Source organism: Phocoena sinus, chromosome 6 (assembly GCF_008692025.1).
Source record: "Phocoena sinus isolate mPhoSin1 chromosome 6, mPhoSin1.pri, whole genome shotgun sequence".
NCBI classification, from domain to species: domain Eukaryota; kingdom Metazoa; phylum Chordata; class Mammalia; order Artiodactyla; family Phocoenidae; genus Phocoena; species Phocoena sinus.
Window position 1 is genome coordinate 13,470,444 of NC_045768.1, and position 17,044 is coordinate 13,487,487.

At 39.9% G+C, this 17,044-nt stretch overlaps 1 protein-coding gene and 1 long non-coding RNA gene across 2 annotated transcripts in view; one reads left to right on the top strand and one right to left on the bottom strand.

Moving 5' to 3' along the window:
• Positions 1-9,725, top strand: part of LOC116754938 — a 28,076-nt gene extending 18,351 nt beyond the window's left edge. The window contains exon 4 of the long non-coding RNA XR_004350217.1: positions 9,715-9,725. This is a non-coding gene — a long non-coding RNA (uncharacterized LOC116754938). The remainder of the gene's footprint in view (positions 1-9,714) is intronic.
• The window catches only part of GSN (gelsolin), a 116,897-nt gene that overhangs the window by 85,312 nt on the left and 14,541 nt on the right, over positions 1-17,044 (bottom strand). The gene's annotated exons all lie outside the window — the stretch shown is intronic.

A 17,044-nucleotide genomic window follows, 5' to 3' on the forward strand; every position in this document is an offset into this window, starting at 1 on the left:
AGAGAAGCCACCACAATGAGAAGCCCACGCACCGCAATGAACAGTAGCCCCTGCTCACTGCAACTAGAGAAAGCCTGCGTGCAGCAACGAAGACCCAATGCAGCCAAAAAAAGAAAAAAACCTGGACCCCGTCCCTTGCAAGGAAACTTGCTGGCTATGAGGGCCTGATGTCTAGGGACGGGGACTTTTCTCTTGAATTTTAAACTCATATTTTCAAGTTTAAACAACTTAAGATTTTGATTGGCTGAGGTGTTTTCTTTTTTTTTTTTGGCTGAGAATTTTTTCACTGAATGAATCAATTTAGTGAGAGGTGACATCTTTTTAATCTCAAGTCTGCCCATCCTTCATCTTTTATGCCTCCAAGGCGAATCTGATGTTTTTTCTAAATAAAGGTGTTTGCAGTTTTTGCTGAGTTTATTCCTTTACAAATTGCCTTGATAGCTAATTTGAATAACATCTTTGGTTCTGTTATGCTTTTCTAATAATTGCTTTATAATGCAGTATTTTTATTTCCAGTTAGTAACTTGATACTTGGTTGAACATTCCTGTTTTTTCCAAGAGCTCTTCAGTTTCCAGGATAAAATTATACCATCTGCAAATATTTAAAAAAAATAAAACCTGCTCTCCTGATTCCACCATGAGTGCTCCTTTTACCACATGACACGCCATTTTTCCACAACTCTGCATTTTCCAGATGACTAAATGGCTCCTTTTTTTTAAAATGGCTCCTTTAAGTGCCAAAATAGTTAGAAATATAACTGCCTGAGCTGAAAATCTTTCTCAAATGAATTATAATGGGTAGCAAACAGCTGTGGTTTTGCCTGCAAAACACATTCCTCCCCCATCTTTTGGTAGCAACCCCCTGTTTCTTTTGAGGAGCTGCCCCTTCCCCACTCCCATGAGGTCCCAGCAAGACAATATGTTCCATTCACAAACCCCTAAAGAGGCCTTGGTTCCAGTCAGTCAGGCTGACCCAACTGACTCTTCCAAGAATTTGTGTATTGAGAGAAGAAACACTTGGCCAGAAGGATGTTGCAGCTGAGTCCTGCAGAAGGCAGACCCTAAGGAGATGTCCATGAGTTTTTGCCTAGGGATGCCCTGATTTCTGATTCTGCCCAGACTTTCTCCACCAAAGCCTGGTCAAGTGCTCCTTTGATGCCAGGAGCTACCCAATATCCTTCCAATACGTTCTCTTTGTTTGTTTAGGTTTGTTTTTGTTGCAAATGACACAGATATCAGTGCCCAAGAGTTGATTGCAGACAATACATCTTGTTATGGATTGCATTGTGTCTCCCCCCAAAAAAGATATGTTAAAGTCCTAACCCCTAATACTTCTGAATGTGACCTTTTTGTAAGTAGGATCTTCACAAAGATAATCAAATTAAAAGGAGGTCATTAGGGTGAACCCTAATCCAATATGATTAGTGTCCTTAAAAAGAAGAAATTTGGACACAGAGACAGATATATACAAAGGGAAGCCAATGTGGCGACACACAGGGAGAAGGCCATATTAAGATGGAGAACTGGAATCACACATCTACAAGCCTGGAATGCAAGACATGTCTGGAAGCAACCAAAAGCTAGAAAAGAAACATGGAGAACAGTTCATTCCCTAGGGAGTTCAGAGAGACCATGGCCCTGATGACACCTTAATTTCAGAGTTCTTGCTGCCAGAATGTGAGACAATAAATTTCTGCTGTGTTAAGCCACCCAGTGTGTGGTACTTTGTTATGGCAGCCCTAGGAAGCTAATACAGACCCTCAAGGAAATGTGGGCCGTTGGAATGATGTATGGAAGAGATTGCTAGATGTTCACCAAAACCCCTATCCCCTTTTTTGCCTATAAGTGAACTTGCAGCCAGTGATGAAAGAAAATTTGTATTTTATGGCAAGACAAGAAAAAATTAAACATAAAATTTTTCTCTGCTTGTTTGGGCCTCGTCCCTCCCCTTTAGAGTGTATTGTGTGTCTGTATTAACCAGACCTCCTTAGGAAATAATCTTCTTTCTTAATTTTGTAACGGGTTGTGATGACCCACTACTCATTTTGTACATGCAGATCTGGATTGTGTAAACTGTTAATACATCATTTGACGTATGACACTTGGTCTCAAAATCTTAAATGACTGTGCTTTGACCTCTAACAAGTGGAACGGTCCTCAGCACTTTCTGAAAGACTGTCTCCCAGGTTATAATCCTCAGGTTGGCTCGAATACAACTTTCCATTTCTTTCTTAGATAAACTATTGATTAATTTTTTCATCAACATACGAATGGTGTAGTCAGCAGGATATCAGAGATACCCACCAGAGGACACCTGGAGTCTACCCTGAACCAGCACTTGGTACCAGCAGAGGCCCACTGAGCCCCACCAGCTTCTCGGTACTCCTCAGGTATTCCAGTGAGTTCTCCTGATATCTGGATTTCACTGCTTTTAAGTGATGATCCTAAAAATTTTATTTTTTAAAAAATATTTATTTATTTATTTATTTATTTTGGCTGCACCAGGTCTTAGTTGTAGCACCCGGGATCTTTGTTGCAGCTTGTGGGATCTTTAATTGTGGCATGGAGACTCCTTAGTTGCAGCATGCATGCAGGACCTAGCTCCCCGATCAAACCTGGGCCCCCTGCATTGGGGTCGCAGAGTCTTACTCAATGGACCACCAGGGAAGTCCCTGATGATCCTAAAAATTTTATTTGAGCTGTTTTTACTTAAGACTCACAGTCTTAAAGGGCACCAGTGCATTTCCTAGGCAGAGACCTGGGGGCATATGGGAAGGAGGCCCAGGGAAACATGCGTGGCTAGGTTTTTGTTAAATTTGGTTTAAATGGAAAAAAACAAGTTGATATATGGTCTGAATAAAACTTTTGCTAGTGAATGACAGTTTGAATTATTCAACTCCACAAAACAAGGGACATTTGCTCCTTCTGGCCACAAGGTGTCCTCAGGCAACTGAGGACCTAGTGGAAGTATCTGAGGATTAATCCTTGTGACGTGTAGCGGTTCTACAGGGAAACCCCACTACAGCCATTAAGTAAATAGTGCTCTTCTGGGGATGCACGAGATAAGGACTGATCATCCAGTGCTCTGAGTACCCATGGTGGTTTTACACTGTCAGAGGGAGAAATCGAGATATGTAAAAGAGTTGAATGTACTCAAGGGTAACACCTTGGGGAGCTAGATCCAGAAGCAGTACATATTCGATCCACCACACTGTCCTCAGAAAGTTGTTCATGGGTTCAATCCCTGGTCGGGGAACTAAGATCCCACAGGCTGTGCGGCGGGGCAAAAAAAAAAAAAAAAAAAAAAATGTTCAGATCATATCTCATATCTGAATTAGACTACCAAATTAATAATGGGAAATTGTGCCTCAGAGGCCAAACAGCTCCCCAGTGGAGAGTCACCTATGGGAATACCAGCAGGGTTTATGTATGCTTGCAAGTGCTTACTTAATTGGAAATTAAAGGAAATCCTGCCCTGAAATGGCGAGGATGATGGGACTCTTTTCTGACATTGCATTTTGAAGCCCCAGAAGGCTTCAAAATTCCAAAACAGCCTCATTGAAGGATTGGTTGTAGAAGGCTAATGAAAGATTAATGATATAAAAGGTACTAAAACAAACAGACAAATAAACAACAACAAAAACCCCTTAAGACTGATGTAATTACTGCTCCCCTCTATCTTCCTTTATTTGAGTACTCACTGTAGTAACCCTCTGTCTGAATTGCCTTTCCACTCTGAGGAGACTATTAAGTGGTTACTTTTAGAAATGGGACTGCATGAGGCTCTAAGCGAGCCTCTTCAGAGCGAAGGCTGAACTGAGGGCCCAGTTAAAGAATTTCTTAAGCCCAGGGGGGATCCTTAAAAGTTTTTGTAAATGAATAATCAAGATGGCAGGCCACCTGTCTGACTAAACTGACCATAACTGATATTCAGAGCCTGATAGGAATTTTTTTTTTTTTTTGCCTTCTTCTTTAAGCTAAATGAGGGAAAGGAAAACATTCCAACATAGGTGTATGGGTATGTCACTCCTTTGATATCATTGAGGTGGCCGTCCAATTCTTTGAGGAATTGAAAATAGTTGTCCTTGGTTTACAAATCTAGTCTTTACAGGACCAGAGGTGTGGCTCCAGAAACAATTCAAAGCCAATAATAGGTTTTATACTCTCCAAACTTCCCCTATTCATCTTAAAAGACTTGTAAGAGGGCTTCCGTGGTGGCGCAGTGGTTGGGAGTCTGCCTGCCGATGCAGGGGATACGGGTTCGTGCCCCGGTCCGGGAAGATCCCACATGCCACGGAGCGGCTGGGCCCGTGAGCCGTGGACGCTGGGCCTGCGCGTCCGGAGCCTGTGCTCCGCAGCGGGAGAGGCCACAGCAGTGAGAGGCCTGCATACCACAAAAAAAAAAAAAAAAAAAAAAAAAGACTTGTAAGTAAAACATTCTGGCCCTAAGGGAACAAAGTCCTCCTAGGAGGAACTGGCATTTCTCCTCTTATGCCTTTGAGGTATAAATGTTCTACCTGGTCTTCTCCAGAAACTCTCATCTAGGCCATCTTTCTAAAATGCAAATTTCAGGAAGGTAACTTTTATCTAAAGAAAAAACAAAAGGGGGTAGGTAATTTGGAACTTGACTTGTCAAGGTCAAATGCAAATCTTAAGTGTCTTCTCCATAAATAATAATAAAGAGTTTAGTTGTGTAAACAGGTGACCTCAATTTGTTCCATCTGCCAGAAACACAACTTGAATCCAACTTCTCTTGTAACAGATGGGTTTTGCATTATTGTACCTGATTCATGGCTAAAATTTGAGAATGGGAACTATGGAGTCTCTGTATGTGTTTGCATGTTTGTATGTATCTATATACGTGTGTTCTAGAATTGTTGTATTGCTGAAATCAATTGTAAAAGAACTCTAATTGACTTAAAGGAAAGTAAGCACTTACATAAATATTTAGAAATATAAAAGAAACTAACACGAATGAATTTCAGGATCACATGATATAGGATTTAATGAATTAAAACAAGTTTAAGTTATTGGTTTAATGAATACAGTCATATCTTTTGGGTCATCAACATTAAATATATTTTTATTGTACCTAGGTTTACTAGAAGTCAAATACAATCTTATTATTCCTGTTATAAAATCTGTCAGCATGAAAAAAACTTGATATGGTCAAACTTAAAAAAAAAATTATTTTATGTTGGAATATAGTTGATTTACAATGTTGTGTTCATTTCAGGTGTACAGCAAAGTGATTTAGTGATATGGTCAAACTTTTAAGTAAATTAAATGTAAATGAGATAAGAATTTTTAGGTGAACTCTTTAGAAATAATTATGTTTTAGGACTGTTTACTTTAAAATAGTTTCTCCATATTTTGGTAACTTGAAACTGTTAAATTAAGTTAAATGACAGGAATTGACTGAATATCCCGATCATTTCCAAATAAGATACTGGAAAATTAATTGCCAAACAAGTCTAAGTTTACCTACTTTTTCCTTTTTATTAGAGAAAAACTAAAGATGTTTGGGTATATTGTTCATGTCTTAAAACTGAGGTTTTAAGGTTATGAATTCTGATTGAATATGTAATTAAAATATATACTAGATATTAATAAAGAAAACCTCTTGGTATGCAAGGAAAAAGAAGATATAAAGGATGGAAGTGTGTTTTGTTAAGGGAAAAGGAAGTAATTTTGTCCAAAAGCTAGTTATTTCTAAATGGCAAAGAAAATAAAAGACAAATTAATTTGGATATAGGAAGTTATAGAAGGTTTGTGAGGGGAAAAAAAGAATCTTTAGAAAGGAATTCTATGTATGGTAAGGACTAAGAGTAGAATAAATTTAACTGAGTAAATAAATTTTAATATTAAAGGCAAAGTGGTGCAAAACCTGAATTTGGTTTTCTCTCTGTTAAGTGAAAAAAGTTTTCTTAGAATATTACTGCTTTTTTTTTTTTTTTTTTTTTAATTTATTTATTTAGTTTTGGCTGTGTTGGGTCTTCGTTTCTGTGCGAGGGCTTTCTCTAGTTGTGGCAAGTGGGGGCCACTCTTCATCGCGGTGCGCGGGCCTCTATCGCGGCCTCTCTTGTTGCGGAGCACAGGCTCCAGACGCGCAGGCTCAGCAGTTGTGGTCCACGGGCCTAGTTGCTCCGCGGCATGTGTGATCCTCCCAGACCAGGGCTCGAACCCGTGTCCCCTGCATTAGCAGGCAGATTCTCAACCACTGCGCCACCAGGGAAGGCCCAGAATATTACTGCTTTTGATAACAGATTGTAAAGTTTCTTTACCTTTTAAGTAATCTGTTGTAACTTTCTGTATTTGCTTTTGAAATCTTTTTATCGCCACTTTAATTAAATGAGTAAGTATTATTTCCAAGTGCCATATGATTCTATTTGACCTCAAGTGTTTAAAACTTTTTTGATAGTTTTGACAAACTTAACCAAATATCAAATTCTAATTGAAGTTCTTTTGACCTCTAGCTAACTGGGATGCTTCAGAGAGGGCCCTGGAAGCACCTCAGAGAAAGAAATATTAAACTAATTAGGTTTATTTGGTATGTTAAATTACATGGAAAGCATTCTCAAATGAGTGGTAATAAGCCTTCTTAGGTTATATTGTATGAGTAAATGTCATTAATATTAATGTCTAGAAATTATTTAAAATTTCTAAAAGTTGAATATGTCCTGATAAAACGTTATCAGTCATAATTCTTGTTATTATCTTAAAATGTTGTATGTCACAGCAGTAACCACATTTCTTTGTCAACTGCATTGTAATCAGATCTTTGACCATGATTTTAAGTCTTTTGTCATCTATAAACAGTTATTGTTTGATGCTTTTGCAAAAAATGCTTCATCTTCAAGAAGATTCATAAAAAGGACTTTTTGACAAGTACAGATGTCTGATACCTTTCAGATAATACCACTGGATTGGGTAATAAACTAAAGAATTCTAATGGAAACCCTGATGGCTTCATAAAACTATTAACAGAAGATTAAAATCAAGGATTGGTGACATAGGACTGAGTGGTGAACTAGTGAATATGGTTATACTTTTTATGTTTTTTGTCTGAAATATTATTGGCTTTTCTTTTCTCTTTTTTGGCTGTGCCACACCGGCTTGCAGTATCTTAGTTCCCTGACCAGAGACAGAACGTGGGCCAGGGCAGTGAAAGCAAGGAGTCCTAACCACTGGACCACCAGGGAATTCCCATTACTGGCTTTTAATCTGTTTTCCAAGTAATTCTCTGCAACACCAGCTGAGTGTTCTACAATTTAACTCCGTTCTGACACTATCTACCTGGAGATAATGTCAGATACCACAGGTTAACGGCTCAGTCCCACAAGACTGCTTTCACCCTACTTCAGATGGTCTCCAGGTTTCCCACAGTCCTGTCCGACTTTGGCTACAAATCAGAGGTTCCCATGACCCCCTCCTAGGGTTTGAGTAATTTGCTAGAGGGGCTCACAGTACTCAGGGAAACACATTTACCACTCTATTAAAGGATAGATAAAGAATACCACTGAACAGCCAGATGAAGAGATATATAGGGTAAGGTCTGGGAGGGTCCTGAGCCCAGGAACTTCTGTCCACGTGGAGTTGGGGTATGCCACCTTTCCGGTAGATGTGTTCAACTATCCAGAATTTTCCCAAGTTCTGGGGATTTTTATGGAGGCTTCATCCTGTAGGCATGATTGATCATTAACTCCATTTTTAGCCCTTCTCCCTACTCAAGAGAATGAGAGGCAGGGCTGAAAATTCCAATCTTCTAATCATGGCTTGGTCTTTGTATTGACCAACCCTCAACCAGGAGCCACCCAGGAGCCCACCCAGAGTTGCCTTGTTAGAACAAAACATTCCTAACACCCACAAAATTACCTGCCTCTCTCATATTCATACTGGTTTCCCGAGAACTGCACTGGTGCCCAGCATGCATAAATGCAAAATAAACATTGTTGAATGAATTAATTGGAGAGTCCAAGAAATCTGTGATTTCTCAGAGAAAAGAATGGAAAGAAAACACACATTTAAAAAATTGGCTAATGGGACTTCCCTGGTGATCCAGTGGTTAAGACTCTGTGCTCTCAGTGCACGGGGCCCGTGGTTCAATCTCTGGTCAGGAAACTTAAGATCCCGCATGCTGATGGGCGCGGTCAAAAAAAAAAAAATTGGCTAATAAAATTGGCTAATAAGCGTCAGGCAGACCACATACATCATCTTGTTAATTCCTCAAAGACATTCTAAGCTGTGGGTATCATTAACCCCATTTTATAAATGAGGAGATATGGATTTGAGCTGTTACACAGCTTGTCAACGGACTGGCAAATGCCAGCGGATCCAGGATTCAAATCCGGTGTGGTTAGCTTCAAAGGCTGGGCACTGAGGAAAAGTGACTGATTACTGCCCCCGCGGCCCCCTTCATACCTGCACCTGTGTCTGAGATTTTCCACACAGGTTTTGGCTGCATCACTGGAAATCAGAAAGATCATGATGACAGCTATGACAACCAACAACCATGCCTACATTGATGAAAAATGCTTTTGAGTAAGCCACATTCACAGGCATTATGTTTTTTAATCCAGTAATTGATCTAACAATTGGGGAATGCCTAAGTAATTTTTTTTTTTTTTTTTTTGCGCTACGCGGGCCTCTCACTGCTGTGGCCTCTCCCGTCGCGGAGCACAGGCTCTGGACGCGCAGGCTCAGTGGCCATGGCTCCGCGGCATGTGGGATCCTCCCGGACCGGGGCATGAACCCACGTCCCCGGCATCGGCAGGCGGACTCCCAACCACTGCGCCACCAGGGAAGCCCCCTAAGCAATTTTTGATATGTGTTTTTGTTTGTTTGTTTTTTTAAACGAGTTAGATCTTCTGTAAATTCTCCTTTTGTCTTTTAAACCCATTTGTAATAGTTTGTTGTTGTTGCCAGTAGATGGTTTAGTCAAATTTGTTAAACTCATCTTTATGATTTGTCTTATAAATTGCAGAACTAATTTACTCATATTTTTCTTATAATTTATTTTTTAACATCAATTTCTTTACATTTAAGTGTTTGGTACATTGGTGATGAGGTGGGAATTCAATTTTTTTTTTTAATGGCCTAGCTAATTATCTATTCATCTCCATTGATTGACTAATCCAAAGAAAACTTACTTCTGGTGGGTCCCCATCACCCCACTGGTATTCAGACTAAAAGCAACACTAGTGGCAGGGAGGCTCATTGGAAAGACTCTATTTATTCCAGAAAGAAGTCAGAACCTTGAGGAGAGTCCCAGGTCTACCCTTAGCTCACAGGATGGCCTTAGACAGGTCCCTTTCCCTCTAGGCACCTTCTTCTAAGTTTACAGCTCTACCATGGGGGGTGGGGGACAGCAGGGAGTAAGTGAGGCAAGGTGATCTCTGGCAATTGTCCTTCTAAAAGCGTTCTGAAGAATTCTTGAAATAAAAAGAAATGTAAATTTAAATAACACCAAGAGGGAACCTGTTGTTTGTTCTCCCTCCCCCCTACTTCAGCAGGGGCCCCAGTAAAGCCTTGCCTGGAAAAAAAAACAAACAAACACACACCAAGAGGGACTTCCCTGGTGGTCCAGTGGTTAAGAATCCACCTTCCAATGCAGGGGACGTGGGCTTGATCCCTGGTCGGGGAGCTAAGATCCCACATACCACGGGACAACTTAGCACGCGTGCCACAACTACTGAGCTCACGAGCCTCAACGAGAGAGCCCACGTGCCGCAAACTACAGAGCCCAGGCACCCTGGAGCCCACGTGCCACAACTAGAGAGAGAAAACCCGCATGCCACAGCTAGAGAGAAGCCTGTGCGCCACAAGGAAAGATCCCACATGCCTCAACGAAGATCCTGTGTGCCACAACTGAGACCCGATGCAGCCAAAAATATAAATAAATAAACAAATAAATGACACCAAGAAACTTTTTTTCACCTGTCAGGCTGGCAAATATTGAAAAGGTTGATAATACTTATTGTTGGCAAAAATGTAGGGAAATAAATTCTCTTAAGCTCGCTGCTGATGGGAATATAAATTGATTCTGCTTTTTGAAGGGCAATTTGGTCACAACCATCAAATGTAAAATGCATACATTTTTGGACCCAGCCATTCCACTCTGAGGAATTCTGAGATGTGAAGAATGATATAATATCTTTGATATAATGATAAAATAATATTGACTGTAACGTTTATCATAGAAAAAACTGGAAACAACCCAAATGTCCACCAATCAAAAGTTGGATATACAATGTACTAGTCAGGGGTTTGAATTCCTAGCTTCCCACCTCCTATGTGACATCGGGCAAGTTACTTAACCGCTTTGTATCCGAGTTTTCTCATCAGTAAAAATGGAATGATAACAGGGTCTACCTCACAGGCTTGCTGTGAGGATTAAATAAGATAATACTCATAAAGTATTGTACCTACAACAGTTCCTGGCACACAGTAACCACCCTCATAATATTAGCTGTCATAACCACAGTATACGTTCAGATGAAAAACTGTGAAAATTTATGGACTGTCCTTTCAATGGAGTGTTGGGTGTTATTTCTGGGAGTTCCCTGATTCTATAGGGGCCTGAGTCTTTCACTGTCTATTTCACAACCCTGTAAATTATAGAAAAATGATAAGAATGCAAATTATTCTTGCTCATAGAAATGCAAATTGATTTTGCCCTGTAAATGTATAAATTAAGAGATAATTCAAAACATCACTCTATTACATGGAGGCTAAACAATACACTACTTAATAATGAAGTGATCACTGAAGAAATCAAAGAGGAAATAAAAAAAATACCGAGAAACAAATGATAATGGAGACACAACGACCCAAAACCTATGGGATGCAGCAAAAGCAGTTCTAAGGGGGAAGTTTATAGCAATACAAGCCCACCTTAAGAAGCAGGAAACATCTCGAATAAATAACCTAACCTTGCACCTCAAGCAATTAGAGAAAGAAGAACAAAAAAACCCCAAAGCTAGCAGAAGGAAAGAAATCATAAAAATCAGATCAGAAATAAATGAAAAAGAAATGAAGGAAACAATAGCAAAGATCAATAAAACTAAAAGCTGGTTCTTTGAGAAGATAAACAAAATAGATAAACCACTAGCCAGACTCATCAAGAAAAAAAGGGAGAAGACTCAAATCAATAGAATTAGAAATGAAAAAGGAGAAGTAACAACTGACACTGCAGAAATAAAAAAGATCATGAGAGATTACTACAAGCAACTCTATGCCAATAAAATGGACAACCTGGAAGAAATGGACAAATTCTTAGAAATGCACAACCTGCCAAGACTGAATCAGGAAGAGATAGACAATATGAACAGACCAATCACAAGCACTGAAATTGAAACTGTGATTAAAAATCTTCCAACAAACAAAAGCCCAGGACCAGATGGCTTCACAGGCGAATTCTATCAAACATTTAGAGAAGAGCTAACACCTATCCTTCTCAAACTCTTCCAAAATATAGCAGAGGGAGGAACACTCCCAAATTCCTTCTACAAGGCCACCATCACCTTGATACCAAAACCAGACAAGGATGTCACAAAGAAAGAAAACTACAGGCCAATATCACTGATGAACATAGATGTAAAAATCCTCAACAAAATACTAGCAAACAGAATCCAACAGCACATTAAAAGGATCATACACCATGATCAAGTGGAGCTTATTCCAGGAATGCAAGGATTCTTCAATATACGCAAATCTATCAATGTGATAAACCATATTAACAAATTGAAGGAGAAAAACCATATGATCATCTCAATAGATGCAGAGAAAGCTTTTGACAAAATTCAACACCCATTTATGATAAAAACCTTGCAGAAAGTAGGCATAGAGGGAACTCTCCTCAACATAATAAAGGCCATATATGACAAGCCCACAGCAAACATCATCCTCAGTGGTGAAAAACTGACAGCATTTCCACTAAGATCAGGAACAAGACAAGGTTGCCCACTCTCACCATTCTTATTCAACATAGTTTTGGAAGTTTTAGTCACAGCAATCAGAGAAGAAAAGGAAACAAAAGGAATCCAAATCGGAAAAGAAGAAGTAAAGCTGTCACTGTTTGCAGATGACATGATACTATACATAGAGAATCCTAAAGATGCTACCAGAAAACTACTAGAGCTAATCAATTAATTTGGTAAAGTAACAGGATACAAAATTAATGCACAGAAATCTCTGGCATTCCTATATACTAATGATGAAAAATCTGAAAGTGAAATCAAGAAAACACTCCCATTTACCATTGCAACAAAAAGAATAAAATATCTAGGAATAAACCTACCTAAGGAGACAAAAGACCTGTATGCAGAATATTATAAGACACTGATGAAAGAAATTAAAGGTGATACAAATAGATGGAGAGATATACCACGTTCTTGGATTGGAAGAATCAACATTATGAAAATGACTCTACTACCCAAAGCAATCTATAGATTCAATGCAGTCCCTATCAAACTACCACTGGCATTTTTCACAGAACTAGAACAAAAAATTTCGCAATTTGTATGGAAACACAAAAGACCCCGAATAGCCAAAGCAATCTTGAGAAAGAAAAACGGAGCTGGAGGAATCAGGCTCCCTGACTTCAGACTATACTACAAAGCTACAGTAATCAAGACAGCATGGTACTGGCACAAAAACATAAAGATAGATCAATGGAACAGGATAGAAAGCCCAGAGATAAACCCACGCACATATGGACACCTTATCTTTGATAAAGGTGGCAGGAATGTACAGTGGAGAAAGGACAGCCTCTTCAATAAGTGGTGCTGGGAAAACTGGACAGCTACATGTAAAAGTATGAGATTAGATCACTCCCTAACACCATACACAAAAATAAGCTCAAAATGGATTAAAGACCTAAATGTAAGGCCAGAAACTATCAAACTCTTAGAGGAAAACATAGGCAGAACACTGTATGACATAAATCACAGCAAGATCCTTTCTGACCCACCTCCTAGAGTAATGGAAATAAAAACAAAAATAAACAAACGGGACCTAATGAAACTTCAAAGCTTTTGCACAGCAAAGGAAACCATAAACAAGACCAAAAGACAACCCTCAGAATGGGAGAAAATATTTGCAAATGAAGCAACTGACAAAGGATTAATCTCCAAAATTTACAAGCAGCTCATGCAGCTCAATAACAAAAAAACAAACAACCCAATCCAAAAATGGGCAGAAGACCTAAATAGACATTTCTCCAAAGAAGATATACAGACTGCCAACAAACACATGAAAGAATGCTCAACATCATTAATCATTAGAGAAATGCAAATCAAAACTACAATGAGATATCATCTCACACCGGTCAGAATGGCCATCATCAAAAAATCTACAAACAATAAATGCTGGAGAGGGTGTGGAGAAAAAGGAACACTCTTGCACTGCTGGTGGGAATGTGAATTGGTTCAGCCACTATGGAGAACAGTATGGAGGTTCCTTAAAAAACTACAAATAGAACTACCATACAACGCAGCAATCCCACTACTGGGCATATACCCTGAGAAAACCAAAATTCAAAAAGAGTCATGTACCAAAATGTTCATTGCAGCTCTATTTACAATAGCCCAGAGATGGAAACAACCTAAGTGCCCATCATCGGATGAATGGATAAAGAAGATGTGGCACATATATACAATGGAATATTAATTGAGCTATTTGTAATGAGGTGGATAGACCTAGAATCTGTCATACAGAGTGAAGTAAGTCAGAAAGAAAAAGACAAATACCGTATGCTGACACATATATATGGAATTTAAGAAAAAAAAATATCATGAAGAACCTAGGGGTAAATCAGGAATAAAGACTCAGACCTACTGGAGAACAGACTTGAGGATATGGGGCGGGGGAAGGGTGAGCTGTGACAGGACGAGAGAGAGTCATGGACATATACACACTAACAAACGTAGTAAGGTAGATAGTGGGAAGCAGCCTCATGGCACAGGGATATTGGCTCGGTGCTTTGTGACAGCCTGGAGGGGTGGGATAGGGAGGGGGGGAGGGAGGGAGACGCAAGAGGGAAGACATATGGGAATATATGTATACGTATAACTGATTCACTTTGTTATAAAGCAGAAACTAACACACCATTGTAAAGCAATTATACCCCAATAAAGATGTTTAAAAAAAAATAATATAACCAACTTTGCATCATTAGCAAATTTATTTCTACATTACTGATTGCCTATATACACATTAGCTATATCCTATATATAATACTATACTATATAATATATGGTATATATACTATATATTAATACATATACTAATTAATATATATTTAATCTATATATTAAAACCACTTCAAAGGAGAATCTGATTAGCATATATATGTGTGTGTATATATATGTATGTTCCTTCATTAATTACTGAGTTAAATAAAAATCTTTGACAAGTGTTCATTTTATATTTACATGAGAGTCACAATTTTACCTTTAAAAATTATAACAGTATTTCTAGTATGATCTTATTTTCATTATAAAGATATATATATATATATATATATATATATATATATATATATGTTAGAGAAAGCCTAGAAGGATGAACACAAAAATGTTTTTGAAGGATGTCTCAGGCAGGGTTAGGTAGAGAACATTTCAGTTGACTTTTACTCTCTTCTTTATACATTACTATATTGTCCAAACATTTTTATGCTGAACATCTGTTTTATGGAAAGTTAAAAAAACAAAAAACAAAAAACAACCACAGCCTATTTTCCTTTTTAAAAGACAAAACTGAAAACTCTCCTGCTGGAACCAGTCATTTGGGATGGAGGAGAGAGTGCTTATGATGGGTCAAGTGTAAACAGCTTCCTTACTCTACAGGGCTTTGAGGCTGGGTATTTAGGTAAGGAGATCCCAGGAACGGGGAGGCCAGCTTAATTCCCAGAAGACCTATTCTTCCTGACATAGGGCACTAAGGCATAAAATGATCCAAAGTGGTCAAGTGGCTGATCTGGGGGTGGTCAAAGCTGAGAGTTGGGGACTTCCCTGGTGGCACAGTGGTTAAGAATCCTGCCAAGGCAGGGGACACGGGTTTGAGCCCTGGTCCGGGAAGATCCCACATGCCGTGGAGCAACTAAGCCCGTGCGCCACAACTACTGAGCCTGCGCTCTAGAGCCCGCGAGCCACAACTACTGAGTCCACATGCCACAACTACTGAAGCCTGCGCACCTAGAGCCCGTGCTCCGCAACAAGAGAAGCCACCGTGATGAGAAGCCCGCGCACTGCGACGAAGACCCGGTGCAGCCATAAATAAATAAATTTATTTTTTAAAAAAGCTGAGAGCTGGACCTGAGCTCTGGCTCTTTCAGCCTCTTTGATCTTGAGCTGGTCAACTAATTCAGCCTCAGGCCATCGCCCATAGAAGTTCAGCTCAGGAAAAGACTCACCTAATCCTATCCCTTCTTTCTATCCATGGGAAAACTGAGGCCTGGAGATGGGAGGGAACCCACAGGGGTCACCCAGCAAATTAGGGGTCACCCTAGCACTAGAACCCAGATATCCAGAGTCCTGGCCCGAAGTACTTTTACCAGTAACATTGGGCTGTGTGAAGGGCTTCAAGCGGCAAGTCAAAAAGATTGGCCCGAGAGAAAAAGGCATGTTTGAACGGAACACGCCAGCGCCAAGGTCAGAGCTGTGTTTAGGAAGAATTTTCACTCAGGAGAGGAGCAAAACCACCCCTGGTCTGGGAACTGGGCCGGGAAAGGGGTCTATTTCAGGACCTAACGCTCTACCAGGCCTTTAACAGACTGCCACTGCCATTTAATTGCATTGGAGGGGAAAACTGGCTGCTCTCTTTTGTTTGAGGAAAAACAGTGTCAGGGGACTTTTGTTATGCAAACAGAGCTGGAAATCCCCCTCAAAATGGAGCAGACACTAAGGCAGCATAAAGGGAAGGCTGCACTTCAGGTGTGTCTGGAGTATTATGATGTTAACTGGCTTTTCTTGGGGCTGGAGCTGGGCTGGGTAGAGGGTCCCCTTCTCGGGGTCCCTGTCAGAAACGGAAGAGAAAGGCGGCCCCTTGGGACTGAAAAGGCCAGGCCTGTCTTAAGTTCCTCCTTATTAAGTGCGCTGTTCCCCAGCCTTGAGGCCGCAAATCTCACAATTTTTGCCGTTTCCATGAACTAACCACACTATGGTTAACTTAACATTTTTCTGTAAATCTACTCACTTTAAATAATTTAAATATATACTTAAAGAGCATTTATATCGCTACCTCAGTGAGAAATCAGTATTATTTTCCTAAAAATAAATACAAGGAAAGCAAAACAGTGTCATAAAATTCCAGCTAGATACTGTTGCCCAAGCTCTGTTATAAAGGGAGATTGGCACGTGTTAGAGAACTTTTAAAAGGATATTAGAAGCAACCCGAGGCTTTCCTCGATTTAATCAGAAGGAATGAAAGGTAAGCGAAAATAGAATAACTATCTCACTACGTGGTTCAGTTACTCGATGCCTTTGTGCGAAACGGTATAAATGTGCTATGGTTCTACCAGTGATCCCTGCCAAACTTTGGAGAATGCTTTGGGCCCTGCTCCTCCACCCATTAGCTGAATAACCTTGGGAAAGTTCCTCAACCTCTCTGAACCTCGGAGTCCTCACTTACAAACGGAACCTACCCTTAGGCTCCTCTGAGAGGTAATAATGGTGATAAAGATGAGGATGATAGTGATGCTATTAGGAAGGCTTTGGTCGAAGTCTTTAAGCTGAACCTTCAGGTATTAGGTGTACTATGGGGAATTGAATGAAGAGTCTGGGTCTTTACTTGAGTTAAGAGGGGGAGAGAGACGAGCAGAAGGCTGCATGGTCAACAGAAGTTAGCGTTCACCAGGGTGGATTTGTGGAAAACGGAAGCATTCCCTGGAAGGAAGTGAAACTGAATAAAGATATTGAACTTCCACGGTCACGCAAGACGGATGCTCAGATAGGACTGGGTGAGCATTAAAGTGAAAGGTGACCTCTAAATGACACACCGGGTGTGCAATAAACAACCTACCTCATCCAGCAGTACTGCCATGAAG